The sequence below is a fragment of the Rhinolophus sinicus genome, linkage group LG02 (genome assembly GCF_036562045.2).
Source record: "Rhinolophus sinicus isolate RSC01 linkage group LG02, ASM3656204v1, whole genome shotgun sequence".
Classification (NCBI taxonomy): Eukaryota; Metazoa; Chordata; class Mammalia; order Chiroptera; family Rhinolophidae; genus Rhinolophus; species Rhinolophus sinicus.
Window position 1 is genome coordinate 4,791,749 of NC_133752.1, and position 17,523 is coordinate 4,809,271.

Genomic DNA, 17,523 nt, shown 5'->3' on the forward strand with positions numbered 1-17,523 from the left:
TCAACAACAGGCACTGAGTCCACTGCTATGGATTATGAGCCTGGGGCTCAGAGAGGTTAAGTAACAGGCCTACAGCCACACAGCTGACAAGCAGTGGAGCAGATGGTGAGCTGACAGCTCTGCAGGATGCACGGTCAGACAAGGGGCCTCCAGTTACCATGGTCCATAGTTCTGTGAACACGTGGCAGTGAGGGCCACAGACCCCAGATCCCATTGTCTGCTGGAGCCCACCTGTAGGAGAGGCCTTTCTTTGAGGCGCCATTTATGGAGACCTCAATTTTGGCAAGCCCTTCATTTGTTCAACACCCCTTTGCCGAGCCCAGCTGTTCACCAGCCTGAGACCTTAGTCTGGCCTGTTAGGCTGCAGAGTCTCTGGTCTGTAGAAAGAGGAACTCAGCCTCCTTCATTGGAGTTCATAGGCCACTTTGTCTCTCTTTTCCGGAATGGGCCACTGAAGCTTGGTTCCTGGAGCTTGGCCCCCAAACAAGGCCAGAGCCAAGGCAGAGCAGCCGACTGAGCCCCTGTACACACTGCCCCTCCCCAGTAAGCAGTCTCCTTCCTCATCGCCTCAAATCACCTGAACAATACCATATCTTTCCTGTTGGGTCCTGACTGGTACCGACACCAAGTAAGATATAGACTGAAAAACGTTCCTGAGATGTAGGTGCAAATGGGGAAGACACCAATTCCAACCCTACTTGGGTCGCTGAGCTGTGGCTTTTAGCTGATTGGAGGTTTCATGTTTTCCCAATGTCACCTACTACAGTAACAAGAACGTCTCATCCAATGCGTCATTCCTCTGTAATACAGACCCCTTGCAGGGCCGAAGCAGCTCTACGTGGAGACGCATGACCTGGGCCAGTCCTGGCTCTCTTGCCATGGGTTCCTTATCTATCATTAGGAGTCAAACAACCAGCCTCCAAAGGTTATTTGCAGGGATCCGTGGGGCAACATGGCTGGAGAAATACTTTGCAACCTGGAAAGTGCATTGAGGACAGAGGGGATTATCATAATGCTTTGCATTTTTATTTTTAACCTGCGTGAAATTCTGGCAACCATTGGCTGCCAAGAAATGCTAAGCTGTCGTTTATGTTCCACGGGGAAGTCGGGTTTAAGTGGGGAATTGCATGGTGCGCAGTTTATTTATTTGGGAAACATGGACGAATTCGAGGCAGCCCCAGCAGCTGTCCCTGTCCTGGGCCTTGCCCCTGAGTTCACTCTGAACGTCTGTCTGCTTACAGTGGAGGCACTTTCCAGAATCTGGGAACAAGGTTGTGTGTGCCCAAGGCGCCTGCCTCCTCACCTCCCTCACCTATTGGGTGGGTCAGCCTGGATCTGGGCATCTGCTTTTAACACAGCTTCCCTACAAATATAATAATTTTTCACACCACAAGAAGCGTGACTGCTGGAGTCACCAGGACATAGAATTAGCAACAGCTACTTTGCCCAGCAAGCCTGCAGTGGGTGGTGAGTTTGGACACTCATCTCCCAGCTCTGGGGAGTATTGGTAGCTGAGACCCTTTCCTGAGTCCCTCTCCAGGCCTCTGTCTGAAGGGCCACCCTCCTCTTGAGCCCGTGTTGCATCTGCGATGCTGTCGGGTCCTGCTTCCCTAACCCCTTCTCTTTTAATATCTCCTGCACATAAGCAGAGTGAGTTCCCCAGGGAACCAGACCTGTGACAAACATTAAGTGTAGCTGTCCCCATTTCAGAGATGAGAAAACCAAGGCGTAGAAGTTTAAGAAACTCGCACGAGGCCCCATAGCTGGGAAGTGGGGGAGCTGGGATTTGAGCTGAGGTCCTCTGGCTCCCAGGGAGATGAGGTCACCACGCACCGTCAGTAAGTGCTTGCTGTGTGCCCAAGCCAGCGTCAGCCCATCACTACCCCTCCAGACACCTGGGACTCCTGTGCACAGGAAAGTGTGCAGCGTGGATGACAGCACTGGGCACATGGTCCCTCCACTGGCCTGCCCCAGCCATTCCTTCCTTACTCTGCTTTCCCGCAGTGCCCACAGCTCTGGGTTATAGACCTGTCACCTTGGCTTCGGCCACATGGCTCCGGACATTCTCTGCTGGAGGAGAGGGATGGGACCCTCCACGCTAGTTCACGGGGACTCAGATAACTCAGATACAGTCCCTGCAGACCCACAGCTGGGGAGACTGATGGGCCAATGGTTCAGTTGCCAAAACTTGGTACACACTGGGACACAGAGGAAGGAAACTATCTCTGCCCTTTGTCCGTGCCCAGGCTCACTGTAACGCTGTTCACTGCAGAAACCCAGAGGGGGCCCAAAACACGTATATACATTTTAAGACAGAAAGAACTGTATTAATTGCAATACTCAATATCTACTGATAACAAAAGATGAATACAAGTCACGTTTGCTGCATTTACAAGAGGTGCTCAAAGTGGTTCCCATCAACATCCAGACACTTCTGATTACGGCGAACTACTGCTTGAGCATAGATAACATTTCTTAAAATGTGTATACATTTTTTTGGCACCCCCAGTATACTCAAGCTGCCAAAAAACTAGCCCAAAGCAGTAGAAAGAGGGCCCACACAACCTTCTGCTTTCTTCTGCTCCAACAACTATATTTAAATGGTGAAACCCAACTGGTCTCAGAGCTCTAGCTGCAAGGAGGTCTGGGAAATGTAGTTTTTAGCTTTCCAGCCCCTGCAGTTGAGGAAGCAGAAGGAGGTGAGCAGGGATGCTGGGGGCCAACCAACCACATGAACCCATCCACATCTGCTGTGGTTTTCTTTGTGGCTCTTGTCAGCACCCCCACATGTCCTTATAGACTTACATTTATCGAATTATCCCACCAGAATATAAGCGCTGTCTCGTATACCCTCGGCACCTACCCAGTGCGGGGGTTTATAGTAGGTGTCCGATGACTGTTTCTAGATTGGATGGATGGTGTTTTGTCTAAACAATTGCAACTGCCTCCCACAGATCATTTGGCTCCAGCCTTTCACCATTTCCCCCTCCACACACTGCTAGCGACCCCTTTCTCCCCAGTAAAGCTCATTATGTCTCTCTCCTGCTCAAAATCCTTCCATGGCTCCCAGTTGCCAAAGGACTGAATCCAGACTCTCCTGCCAGCCTGCAGAAGCCCCTTTAATCCAGGTGCTGCCCTCCCAGCCTCGTCACCTATGCACCCTGCCTTGCCCACTGGGCAACCCCACCTGCTGGTCATTTCTAACACACTGTGACTTGCCACGCCTCTCTGCACATGCAGTTTCCTCTGCTTCGATGTCCTCCCACACTTCTTCAAGGTGCAAACTCCTATTCAAGCTTCAAAGCCCAGCCTCAAACTACCCTCCCCTGCAGGGTTGTGGCTGTCTATTTATCTTCTTCTGTTTCCTTGCCTGTCTCCTCTTCAGAGAGTCCACTCTTAGAGACCAGTGCCTCTGTCCTAGTGGCCTCTGCAATCCCAGAATCCATGCCTCGCACAGAATGGGCACACAGGAAATGCTGAGTGCATGGATGGATGGATGCATAGCTGGATGGATGATGGATGTGCAGGGTGAGTTCAATGAACAGTGAGTTGTCAATGTCGTTTGCCCTTAGGATTCAGACATATTTATGGAATTACTCTCACACCACCTTCCCGACTTGGTCCTCACCCACAGTGAGTGCCATAGGTTGTCAGGGGGCAGTTTTTCACTCCCATTTTATAGGCAGAGAAACTGAGACCGGAAGGCGTTTAAGCAACACTCCTGCAAGTGGCAAAGGGGAGACTAGAACACATAGTGCTCCTGGCTCAACTCGCCCTAGGGCAGCGAGAAGTGCCGCAATTAAGACTTCGCTGGGAAGGGCCTTTTGATCCAAATTATATGGCCTTTTGTGCTCTGGAGTAATTAACTTGGAGCCACTGAATGACATTCGAAGCTGGTGCACCCATACGGGCGACGAGGAGGCATTATTATCTGGTGCCACGCAGCCTGCCCAGCCCTGCCCCAACAGAGGTTCCCCGTCGTCAGTGCTCAGCACAGCTGGAGGGGGCACAAGTTTCTCAAGTCATGTCAGGGAGCTTGAGGGGCATCTGTCCCCTGCAGGCTGCAGAGTTTGGCTCCAGACTGCCTGGCTCAAGCTCTCACCCCTTCCATACTGGTTCAGATCTCCCCTTCTAAGAGACGGCCACTCCAACCTCCCTATTTAAATCTGTGCCTCCCCCCGCCTACCCCAGCCTTGTACTGACACTTCTCTTTCTTTTTTTCACTCATGTTTCCCCAGCACCTCATATGGACCCTGCCTTATAGTAGACACTCAAGAGACATCGGCTGAATGAGTCAATGACTCCATGAATGCATGCATGCAAACGCATGCACCATACCGGGATACTACTGACCGGTAGTGACTTGAGCGAGTTACCTTACCCCCTGCAGGCCTCCATGGGCCCCTCTGTAGAATGGGGAGAGGCATCCCTATCTCACCCAACAGATATCAGACTCCTGGGGATAACAGGTGGGAGCCCTTGGCAGGGGGCACTTCGTAGGGTCTCACACTTTTTCTTGCCCTTCTGATCCCCCTGCCCCTGCTCTTCCTTGCTAGTCACTTAATAGAATTTCAAGTCTGTGAGTGAGTGACTGTCAAAGGTAGAGGGAATTAGGCTTCCAGTCATATACTGCTGGTAAAAACTGACGCCAAACTTAGTGGCTTAAAACAATCATTTTCTTCTATGTCATGGTTTGGGGGTCAGAGATCTGGGTAGGGTTCATTGGGGGCAATTCTTGTGTTCCAGGTGACATTGATTGTCACCACTTAGTGGTATTCAGCTGGGCCAGAGGGGAGGTGCAGACACGCAAAGACAAGTTCTTGGTGATCCCCCTTACACATGGGCTCATTACCCAAGTCCTGGCCAGTGTGGAGTGGCAGAGGGAAGCTGATCTCTTCACAACAGAAAGAGACCCGAATGAGGTGACCACTTACATGTCATCTCCAGCAAGTAGCCCTCCCTGCCCAACTCCAGCACTCTCTTGATTAAAACCACAAACCCACATCTCTCTCTGCTCAAGTCAGATCAGCTCCCAAGGCCATCTGCTTTCCGAGGCAGAGGGGCAATTCTGCTCGGGGGGGGGGGGTGGTTGATGGGGGGCGGGGTGGGGGAAGGCTTGGGTCAGAAAGACTTCACAGATGAGTTGATCCTGACATGAAGTGGTAGGTCAGTTGGCAAACAGGGAATGTGTATCAGGCAGGAGGTTCCCAAGAGTGTAGGCACAGAGGCAAGAAATGGCCTGGAAGGTACTAGAAGGTTCTAGAACTATTCTGAAGGAGTGCAGTGGTAGTGGAGGGCCTAGGAAAGAAAAGGAAGGAAGGTGCACTGCAGTTCAGGGTTGGGAGGGTGGCAAGAACCATGGAGCTTCCCACAGAGAACCCATCTGTGGGGGAAGAACGCTATGTTTGGAATTCATAACCCATGTTGTTACAGACTTCTTATTCATTATTTCTGTCTCTCTTCCTGAAAACCTTTCCCCCCTCCTTTTAAAAAACAGCTTTATTGATGTAGAATTGACATGCAATAAATTGCATACATTTTATGTGTACAAAGTCATAAAATATTAACATATGTATCTGATGGTGAATCTGTCACCATAATGAAGTTAATTAACATAAAAATCATCACTCCCTCAAAGTTTTCTCTGCCTCTTTGGAATCCCTTTCTGCTCCTCTCAGTTTTGTACCCCAGGCAACCACTGATCTTTTTGTTCTATAGATTTTCCAGAATTTTATGTAAATGGAATCACACAGGATGTACTCTTTTTGTCTGACGTCTTTCAGTCAGCATAGTGAATTTGAGACTCACCCACGTTGTTGAATGTATCAAAAGTCTGTTCCTTTTTCATTGCTGAGTAGTATTCCATTGTATGGACATACCACATTTGCCTGTGCCTTTACCTGCAGACGGACATTTGGGTTGTTACTACAATCTTTGGGGCTGTTACAAATAAAGCTACTGTGGACATTTGTGCATAGTTCTGTCTGGACATATGCTGGTATCTTTCTTGGCTATATACCTAGTAGTCAAATGGATGGGTCGTATAGTGGTACAAGTATAACTTTTTCAGAAACTGCCAAATTGTTTTCCAAAGTGGTCGAACACTTTCAGGTTCCTCCCAGCTGTGTATGAGACAGTTGCTCTGCCTTCTCTCCAGCCCTGGGCCCGGTCTGTCTCTTTAAATTTAGTCATTCTAGTGGGTGTGTTGTGGTTTGTCCTTGGGGTTTTAATTTGTACTTTCCTAATGATTAATGACATTGGGCATCTTTCCATGTGAATATGTGTATGTACCATCTACATATGTTAGGTGAAATGATTCTTCAAATCGTTTGCCCATTTAAACAAAAATTTGTTCTTATTTAGTGAGTTGTAAGAATTCTTTATCTGTTCTAGACACAAGTCCTTTTAAGGATAGATGTTTTGCAAAAAAACTTTGCCCAGCTTGTGGTTTGCCTTTTCAATTGTGTGTCGTTTGAAACGCAAAAATTTTTTATTTGATGAAATATAATTCAATGCTTTTCTTTTATGGCTGGTGGCTTCTGTGTCCTATTTAAGAAATCTTTGCCAAGTCCGTGATCACTGCGATTTTCTCCTATGCTTTCCCTTGAAGTTTTATAATTTTAGCTCTTACATTTAGATTTATAATCTAGTTCCACCCAGTTTTAGCATGTGCTTTAAGGTAAATGTCAGGATTCATTTTGTTGTATATGGCTATCAATTTGTTACAGCCTCATTTGTTGAAAGATTATCCTTTCCTCATTAAATTGCCTTGGCACTTTGGCCAAAATTGATTGTTGGGCCTGGTTCCAGGTCAGACGGAGTAAACATTTGCCTCTCCCACTATAAAACCTGGGCAGGAAGCACGGAGCAACTAGAGGGGACTCTGAAAAGGAAATAGTAGCAGAGGATAAAGAAAGACTCCAGAATTGGGAGTACTGCTGAAAAACGAGTTTACCATTTTTTAAATGCATCTGGAAACCCAAAAGTGAGCATGGTGGCACAGAAAACCCTAGAAGAAGCCCTTTACCTCCAGCTCACAGAGTAAGAAATAGAATTCCTAACCCTCAGGACAAGTAGGGAAATTCTCAGACATTGTATTAGGTTGGTGCAAAAGTAATTGTGGTTTAAAAGGTTAAAAATAATTGCAATAATAGTTTTCATTTCTAGAAGCTTGGTATAGGTTGTTTTTATAACTTCCAGATCTTGACTTAACATGCTCAATCTTTTCTCTACTTTCTGGACATAATTATATAGTTATAATAACTGTTTTAGGGTATTTGTTTCTTAATACTATTGTTTGTGTCATTTCTTGTTCTGTTTCTATTGACTGATTTTTCTCATCATGGACTGTATTTTCCTGCTTCTTCGTTGCTTGGTAATTTTTTTTATATCATATATTACGATTTTTGTTTTCTTGTGTGCTGGATTTTTTTATATTCTCTAAGTGTTCCGGAGTTTTTCTCTGTGAACAGTTAAGTAACTTGGAGAGCATCTGTTCCTTTTGGCACGTGTTTTTAATTTTTATTGGATGGCATCAGGGCAGTCACTAGTGGGGGGCACACTTTGCCCATTCTTGCAGCCATACATAGCCTCTGTGACTTCTACCTGGCATCCTTCGAACCGTGAGACTTTTCCGGTCTGGCTGCTGGCCCGTGTGAGCAACAGGGACTGGCCCTTTAATTCCTTGGTGGGGGGCGGCGTCCTTGCACACACGTGCTGGGCAGTACGAAGGTGGAGACTCCAGAGGGCCTGTCTGCAGATCTCTCCTCGCTAGGATTCTGCCCTACAAATGCCAGTCATCTCACGCTCCCTGGACTCCCACTCACGGCCACGGCCTGAGTTCCACTTCCCTGAACAGCTCTCTGGAAATGGTCTCTAAGCAATAAGCCGGGGTAATTGTAGGGGACGCTTTGTTTGTGTTCCCTTTTTCCGCGATTGCTGTCCTGCACTGCCTGAAATGAAAACAGTTGTTTCCTATGTTTTGTCTAGATTTGTAGTTGTCTCGAGGGGAAGCTAAAGCTGATCCCTGTTACTGCTTCTTTGCAAGAAGCAGAAATTCTTATAACGTTTGAGGCAGGTTTTCTCTCCCCTTTAACTGACCGAGAAACTGAGGTTCAGAGAGGTTATGAGGCTTTTCCATGGTCATACAGCTGGAATGGGGACGTGTTGGGTCTGGAAACCAGATCTCGTGCCTTGGAGCCTTGTGGTGTTTCCCTAATGCCCAATCCTGCGCCCCCACCCCCCTTGCTGATAACCCTCAAGAAATCAACTAGGGGCAGCGTGAAGAACCCTTAGTGCAACAGTTAGAATAGTTGTTGCAGTCTCTATTTGGATCAAAGAGTCTCAACTCAATGGATCACATGGTAAATTTAGGGACTATTATCGACTCTCTTCCCAGAAAATCATGTGTATGTGTCCCTTCCTATGGTGTCATACAATTTTAGGAATTCTTTGACCCCATTGTGGCAGAGATGGCTGGCAGTCTACTGAATATCTGCTTTCCTTTTCTTTCTTTCTGAGAGCAGTCCAGCTTTGTCAAGAAGCAGCAATGTACCCACTCAAATACAAACTCAAGTTCCCAGTCGCTCATGAAGTTTGCAGCGGCCGATAGAATGTGTGGGGAAGGTCTTCCCAGCAAAGGTCTCAAACAGGAAGCCACCAGCTGGCACACACACTTTTGCCCGTGCGTTTACCCTTTCTTCCTACTCAGAAAGATATAACGGGGGTGGGGTGGCATGGGAGGGGGGTGGAGGAGGGTGTGCCCTGTGAGGGTGAGCATGAGCCCTCAGGCTGCGGATGGTGGAGCTGGTAGAGGAGGAGGCAGGCGTGGGGCCTGATGAGCCCTGCATCCTGGGCCAGAATTCTTGTGTGAGAGAAAACACATCCGTATTTGGCTACACCCCTGTCAGGTAGCCACATCTCACTGAACCCTTTAGGGAGAGCGAAGGCTCTCCATGTTTTGACTCCTTCATGGTAAGGTTCATGGTGACAAGAGTAGAGCCAGACACCGGGTGGGGCGCCTTATAAATGACAAGGACAGGAGACCATACCTGGAAAGTGAAATATGACACATCATCACCATCACTATTAAAACATGAGGAAGCTGATCACGTGTGTCCTAGCAGAGAGCAAGGCCTCATGGGACGGCACACGGGAGAGGTTAGCTATGACTACAGTGCAGTGAAGTGGGTCTTGGGTTTCAGATCCTCCTCTTGGCACTTTGAGGAGCTTGAGCAAATCACCCCTCCTCTCTGAACCCGTGTTTCCACCAGAATAAACAGGCTGAGGTCCTTTTTAACCTTGACTTTGTCCTTAGCTCTGAGCCGATGAGTCCAGTGGCATTGTTATGGCTTCATCCCTGTAAAGGTACATGGATGGGGATTTTAAGGCACCATCTCCTTAGCAAGGAGGATTTCAACTTGACCTGGAGGTCAGCCTCCTTTCCCATTCCGGATGGAGCCACTGTTTGCGGGAGTGAGGCCCGCGGGCTCTCCCTGAGGAAAGGCTATGGTCCTTGCAGGGGCTCCAGGACCTTGCAGGGGGACCTGCGAGGTCTGCTCACTCAGGGAGCAAGCAGCCATTCAGAGGGTGCCACTGGAGGGGCAGCAGGCCAGGCAGGTTGGGGTCAGATGGACCAGCACCGCTTCGAAGGCTGTCATGAAGTATCAGTGTCCTCCACTGTAGTCCAGGGACCATGGCAGAACCTTCCTGAAAGGAATTAGAATCATTAAAGGAGATGAGAAGGGTTAAAAGTGCTGACGATGCCAAGCCTCTGGCACAGTGCCTGGAGCAAGAGGGCTCCAAGTGCTGACTGTCACAGCACCGTGTGCCTAGCAGTGTGCTCGGCGTGGGGAATCGACTCATTCTGACATCTTGTCCGTGAGAGGCAGCGTGCTCCCCATCGTCTTTGAAACTCTTGCAACTTATCAGGAAGATCTGCCTATTTCATCCCATTTCATTTCTCACTATCCCTTTGCCAACTAGAATTTATTATTTCCATTCCGTTTTCTAATAGATGAGGGCATTGGCTGGGAGAGGTAAAGTCACTTGCCCAAGGTCACCTAGCTGGCCCGTGGCAGGGCCACGTCTGGGCGGCCCGGACACAGCGTGGCCCTTGCTTTTAGTGACTTACCCTGCCCTACATCAGAACATGCTTCTTGGCGATGAATAATGTGTGAATGTTCCGGAATGCGGACTGGAGGAGTCTGGGAAGTCTCATTGCTGGAGGAAGCAGGAAGGAACAGGAGGAGGAAGGCATTCTAGAAGGAAGGATCATTATGAGCAAAGTCACAGAGAAGGAATTTAGTCCCGGGTGTGAAGGAGCAAGAGGTGAGACTGGTTAGGTTAGAAGCACCGAGATTTTGGAGGCTCCGGAAGGATGGACTATGGGGCTTTCAAGAGTTTAGCTTAGTCTCTTAGCCATCAGTGCGAGTCACTGGAGAGTTTCAAACATAAAGCGTTGTGATGGGTACAGGTGGTTTGCAGAAAATCACCTGCCAGTGTGTGTACGATGGACCACGTGGGTGAGGTGGTAGGTACTTGGGAGCCTGGAGCAGGAATAAACAAAAGAAATAAGTCAAACCAAAACGATGGAGCAGGGATGGAGCAAAGAGGGGTGGACACAGTGGGAGTTCATCAGGCAGCCTGAGAGGCCTTCACTCTGACAGGTCCAATTTGCTTCCTCTGCCTGACACATTGGAGAACTTTCTTTGTAGTCTAAAACTTAGGGCAGCATATAGCAGAAGGAACCATGTGGTGGGGCGCCTGAGAGAGGACTGGGAAGTGGAACAGTTACAGGTTGGAAGCTGATTCCACTGGTTACCAGCCATGGGATCTTGATCGAATCTCTGGGACTTCAGTTTCCTTATCTGTGAGTTAGAAGAGATAAAAAATAGTTGTTGTCTCATAAGATTGATTTAATAAGAGAATGTAAGGTACTTAAAACAACACCAGAGCATAATAGTAATAGGAAGTGCTCAATGATAGTTATCAGTTATTATCACCACCACCACCATCACCACCATCACCACCATCATTATAATCCCAACAACCATCACCACCATTATCATCACCACCATTATCATCACCACCATTGTCATGACCACCATTGTCATCACCATCACCATTGTCACCATCCCCATCATCACATCACCACCACCATCAATCACTGCCATGATTCTGCAGAACCATAGACTATCAGAGTCGGAGGCACTCTCGGAGGTTCCCTAGTCTAACACTTCTTATGTTACAAAAAGGGAAACAGACCAGAGACTGGTCCAAGGTAATGCAGAGAGCTATTGGCAGAGCTGGGACTAGAACCAGGGACTCCTGGCCCCTGCTCCAGCGTTCTTGGCCCAGACACCAGACCACGTATGTTGAGCAACAAACATTCTGCACAGTATTCTTAGGGAGTGGAAGGAGATTTGGTGATTCTTTCCTCTTCCAAGTGGCCTCAACTCTTCCGCTTCCTGTGTCATCTTTCCACAGTCAGTCATCTGTCTGTTGCTTTCAGACCCTCAGCCGGTATCAAAAGTGAGGATGTTTCTAACAATTTGTTTTTGTTTGTTTGCTTGTTTTTAGTGGAAAAAAATTAAAAACAAAACAAAGGGAAAACAAAAACAGATGACAGATGTGAAAGCCGGCCTAAAGCGATGGTAACTCTTACAGAAAATTCTGCCATGGATGCTCTTAACATTCTGATAGCACTTCCGAAGAGCTCCTCTGGATTCCTGAACAGTGTGCATAAAATATTTGCAGAGGATCCTCACGGAATAATTTACAAGCCCTCCTAGCAGTCCTGCAGCACTTTCTTGGGCCGCTCCCAGAATTTTCCCGTAACTTGCACCTCTTTCTCATGGAGCCCCCTCACAAGTCTCATGGCATGGTCTCCCGTGGAATTCTCAATTAATTTTCACGCAGATCTCCCAGAGTTGCCACGTGCTTTCTGGTGAGTTCTACTTGAAATGGAAGTCCTACTTGACATGCTCCCTCAACTTCCGTGGACTTCTTACCTAACTGTCACGGCTCATACAATTCCCACGGAATGTTCACAGAACTTGCATTAAATGATCTCAGAAACCACAGACAGCACATGGAGAAATCCTCCCAAACTCCCTGGGAACAAAAGTAAACTGAAGACTCTCAAAGCTACCAAGGACTAGACAGGTCCAGTCCTCAAGGGTCCCTGTCAAAGTATGCTGGGGACAGGCAAAGAAACAGGGACTTCTGTTCCAAACGTAACGAGAAGGCAGTAGACGTGTCTGGAGCTGCACCTTCTGACGTGAGCAGCCAGCAAGAAAAAGCTCGTATCGATGGAAGACAGGGGGCAAATCTGGATTTTCTCAGCAGAAATTTTCCCATTCCACTCCACGTTGTCACACTCCAACGGCATCTCCAACCAGGACCTAGCGACAATCGAAGGGAACGTCCCCAGAAAGTCCTGTAGAAATAACTAGTCCCCTCCCCCTTCTCTTGGAGCCTCAGGCAAATCATATCATTAATTAAGCCTGAGTCAATTAAGAGACGTGGATGTTGCCACATAATGGGTGTCATCTATTGATGCTCCATAATTCTTCTCAGGGTGGAACACAGAGAGGTTTGGGCCACAACTTCTCGGAGTTTGCCCCAGAGCCTGTGGTTTCAGGATAATACCCAGAAACTGGTCCCCAAGGGGCTCAGCATGGAGGACAGCTGTCACACAAAGGGGACACCCAGGGAGGTCAGCAAGGAGGCCCGGCAACGCTACCCAGCCTTCAGTGCAGAGTCATCTGCCAACACTGCTTTGAGCCAGCCTGGCCCCGTCCCAAATGCTGGGCCTGGGAGCCGGGGCCCGACGAGCTGGCCTGCTGACCTTCACGCCTGGTTTGCCGAGCAGCCCTGGATGCGCCTCCCCTACTCTTAGCTGGGCTGAGTCTGCAGAGTTCCTGAGGTCTCAGCGCGTGACAGCTGCTCCTGGGGCACCCCAGGCTCAGCTCAGCTCCCTGCTTTATTTACTCTGTCATTGCACTGGGCATGTAGCACCATTCTAGTTAATTACGTGTGGGATGGATTGTTTAGGACCTGGGGTTCTGGCAGGGGAGAGACTGCCATTCGCACTGCCGTCTCCACAGTACCAAGATGGTGCTGGGCACACGTGGGTGTGCGATAGACGTTTGTTAATAAATGAGTAAATGATGACAATCCTCACAGTGCTTTGATAATAATAATAATAATCGTAACTATTAACTACGCTTTCCACATGCAGGCCCTGCTCTAAGCCCTTCCACACGTTGGACACATTTAATGACACAAGGACCACAGATGGTGTGGATTCATGTGTAATATTCATCATGGTAACTCGATACTTACTAAGTGCCTATGATGTGCCAGGTACTGCACGTGCCACTTTTCCTTTTTACCGTTCAAGGTCCAAGTTACCGGAGGAGTTTCTCTTCTGGATGTTGGAGCCGCTATGGCTAGTGATGTATGGTCCTGTGGGGACAGGGTCCCAGAGAGCAGGTTCCAGGCTCTCGGCCTCACGTGGAAAGGTGCTGGCTCGGGTAGTAGATGGCTATCTGCTGTAATCAGATGGCCGTCCGCTGTGGCTGGGTGGCCATCGGCTATTACCGGTCAGCCATTAGCCACTAATATAACTGCCGTGGCTGAGCTAGGGGATCAGTTGGTTGGTTGGTTGGCAGAGAAGCGGACGGCGGGTTGCGGATTGTGTGGCTCCTGCTTCCTGTGTCTCCAACACAGCCGCCAGTGAGACTATAGTGGTATAACTCCCCTACCTATGGCTCCATGGGTGTTCCTTTTTGGCCTCACCATGTCCTGTGTTTTTGTGCGGGGAGTGGGAGCTGAGACCCTGCGTGACAGGTCCTCAAATCAACAGGGACCCCAGAGCCAATATTGATATCAATACAAGTCCCAAACATTGGTTCAGTTCCCTGCCTTGCTTTATACTTTTATGGTTTATATCTCATTGGCTAGAACTGGGTCCCTGGGACACCCTGAGGTGCCAGGGAGCTGGGGAGGTGAGTACCCCATCTCTGCAGCCTCTGTGGTAGGAGCTGGGCCAGCAAGAAGCAGGTGCTGCTGGGGGAGCCATGGGCCAGAGGCCGCCCAAGTCCCAAGAAAGGCCCTGAGAGGAGGTGAGCATGAGCCAGGAGGTGCAGGCAGCGGCTCTGAGCCCGGCCTGGCTTCTTCGAAAGGAGGAGGCAGGGGAGGGGAGTGATGCCCCCACAGCCACCTACAGGTCCGGGAGGAACGTGGGGGACACCGCAGGCTGCTCCACAGTTCACCTCCTCTTATACCACCTGCGCAATTGCTACCACACCCACGTGCCACCTGGACGTAATTTACTTAACAATTTTCTTTCAATTGCCTCACCTTTTAAAAACGTTAATCTCATCCTAAGCAATAATAGCAACAAAATCAGTTTGGGTGTGTGTGGCCAAGACCAATGTCTCATCCACAAAAATCACTCTCCCTTTCTCGCCTATGGAAGAACCCCTGATTTATTTGCCTGGCCACAGGGCTGATTGGAACAAAAACTTCCCGTCTTGGCCTCTCTTTCGGCCAAGTACAGTTTTATAACTTGTCCTGGTCAATGGGATGTAAACAGAAGGTGTGAATTAAAGGTAGAGGAATGTATCCTTCGTCTTTCCTGCTCTGCTTTCTGCCATTTGGAATGTGGGTGTAATGGCTGGAGCTGCAGCAACCAAATTAGACCCTGAGTTGACCTTGAGAATGGAAATCCTGTATAGCCATACAGCAGTAACAAGATGGAAGGAGGCAGGGCCTTTGTCTTGTGTGCCATGCCAGCCCTTGACTTTCACCAAAGGAAAAGAAAACTTTTCTTGTTGAAGCCACTGGTTTGTTGTTGCTGTTTGTCAGTTACAATAAAATTTATTCCTAACTAATATAATGGGCTAGAAATATTTCTGAACACATATTAAAACAAATGCCCAAGTATTAACATTTTAAAAGGTTCGTGACCGCTGATATCATCCTGGGTTGCCCCCAATGGAATCTCCCAGAACTTAGGAAACACTTGACATCATGCAAATGAAAAAAAAACCTTGAACACGCTAAAGTGTTCCACAAATCTCATCCTTGGTACTCTTGGTCTTGTCCAGTCTCCAGCACATAGAAGGTGTTGGGCCATACTTCTCTGGATGATGGTAGCAAAACAAAGGCAGGAAAGGGACATTGACAATGGGAAGTGTGAACCCACAGCCGGGCACCACAGTGTCTGTTGAAAAGCAACCATAGTTCAAGCAGATGGTATGTTCCTGCTCTAGCTGGCCATTGAGCTAGGTCACCACTCTCCAGCCCTGTGACTTTGAACGAGTCATCTGACCGCTCTGTGCCTCAGTTTCCTTGTGTGAAAAATGGGAATGGCAGTAGCATCAGAAAAATGTCTGGCAAGTAGTAAAGTGCTCAAGAAAGTTTGCTACTTAACATATCAAGAACGCCACCAGTCACTATGTCACCTCCACTCCAGCCGCTCAACAGCTGATCACACAAGATCCTTTACAACCATTTGGAAGACGCATGCAGAGGTGGAGTTTTGGAGGTCCAGCCAAGGTCACCGCAGCCCCTTGCACACGCCACCCCACCCCATCACCGGCCCTGATTTGCACCCCACTCTCAGGCTGCCTCCGCCCCTTCCCGCTGAGGCTGCCAGCCCCAAATATCTCGTGTCCCCTCACCCCAGCAGGGGCTTCAGAAGTCAGTGGCTCGGACAATTGCACTTTCTTTTCTCTTTCCAAAGAGGGATCAGCCTTGGAGGCAGTTTGAAAGAGCTGTGATTACATCTTCATTTGTGGATAATGGGATTAGCATGGCCCATGGCAGAGCCTCTCTGGCAGTGAGGGTTGGCAGGCTCTGCCTGTGATGGTGAGGCTGCAAGAGTTGCTCCAGGCTGCCAGCCCCTGCACACTGCCAGGCTCCAGGCACAGATGGGGGAGGCACCCATATCCTCTGATGGGTGCGGGGACCAGAAAATGGAATTAGTCTTATCCCAATGCACTGAGGGCTGACTGCCTCGCCCAGCTCTGGACTATCCACTAATCAAGAATCTCTGGGTCCAGAGAGCCCAGAAATTGCTCTCTGGGAGTAAGGATAATGAGATGTGTGCGTGTGTGCACGCGTGTGTGTGTGTGTGTGTGTGTGTGTGTGTGTGTGTGTGTGTGGTGTGTGTATTGGGTGGGGGTGGCTTTTTGTGACTCAGCCTCCAGGTATCCCACCCAAAAGATGTAAGAAGAGACAAAGGCAGGAGCAGAGTAAGGGAGCCTGCTGACTCCTCCTGTTTGAGCCAGCTACATCCAATTCTCAACAGACCTACTATGTGCCGGTGGAGCTTACCGGGGATGCACAGCATGGGGAGCCTTACTTGTAACCTGGCTTCCGTGCCAGGCTTTGTGCCAAGAGCTCTGTGTGTGTTATTTAACACAGTTCTCACCACGTTCCAGGGAGGCTGGCACCAGCCATGCCAGGAAGATGTAAAAAGTCCCCACTTTACAGAGGAGGGGATTCCAGCTTAGGGCTGACTCTTGCTGAAACAGACCCTCTAAACTGACATCAGTGGTTTGCTAATGAGGGCTTCGGAGAACACCGGAGAGACTTTGTCTGTTGGTGTAACACTTGTTAACATGTTATGTACTTATCGTTTTTCTTGACATTTCTTCTATTAAAAATTTTAATTTATCATTTTCCTAACGTTTTGTTTTGAAAAATTTCAAACCTACCAAAAAATTGCATGCACGGACATCCATATGCTCGCCCTTCATTTCGAGTCTGGAGTCAGCAGATAACAGTGGCCATATTGGCTTTCTCTCTCTCCTGCATCTGTATATATACACAATGTATATTTATACACATGTGTACGTATATGTGTATGATGCACATATGTGTATATACTTTTTGTGAATCCTTTACAGACATCAAGGACAGTTGACTACTAAATAATTCATCATGTATCTTCTAGAACAAGGACATTCTCTTATATAACCGCACTAATCATTACCACAGTCAGGAAATTTAACATTGATTTCAATTTTATTATCTAATTTATAATCCACATTCAAATTTCTCTGCAATTAACCCAACAATGTCCTTTAGAGCCTTTTTTTTTCTTTTTAAATCCAGGATACCGTTAAGGATGACTCGTTGAATTTATTTATCATTTCTCCAAGATGTAATCGCAAGAATTGAAAGCAAATTGAAGAAGGGACTTCTCTCCCTGTGTGATTACGGAATGCTGTGTCAGCATACGCAGTGAATCATCTCTCTCACGTGGGACACCCTTCGGAAAGCCCTTCCCGGTGCTATTTGCTTCAAAGAGTCAGTCCAATGATAGATAACATCCAGAGCCTGTCCTTGAGGAATATACCGAATTCAGTTTCCTCACTTGTCAAATGAGTATGTCACTAAATCTAGGCTTCTACCAGAGGAGTGTGGGCACACCCCACCGCCTCCCAACAATCCCTCCCCTCTCCTCACTATCTCAACTCCAGTTTTGTTCAAAGACAACAGTTGATC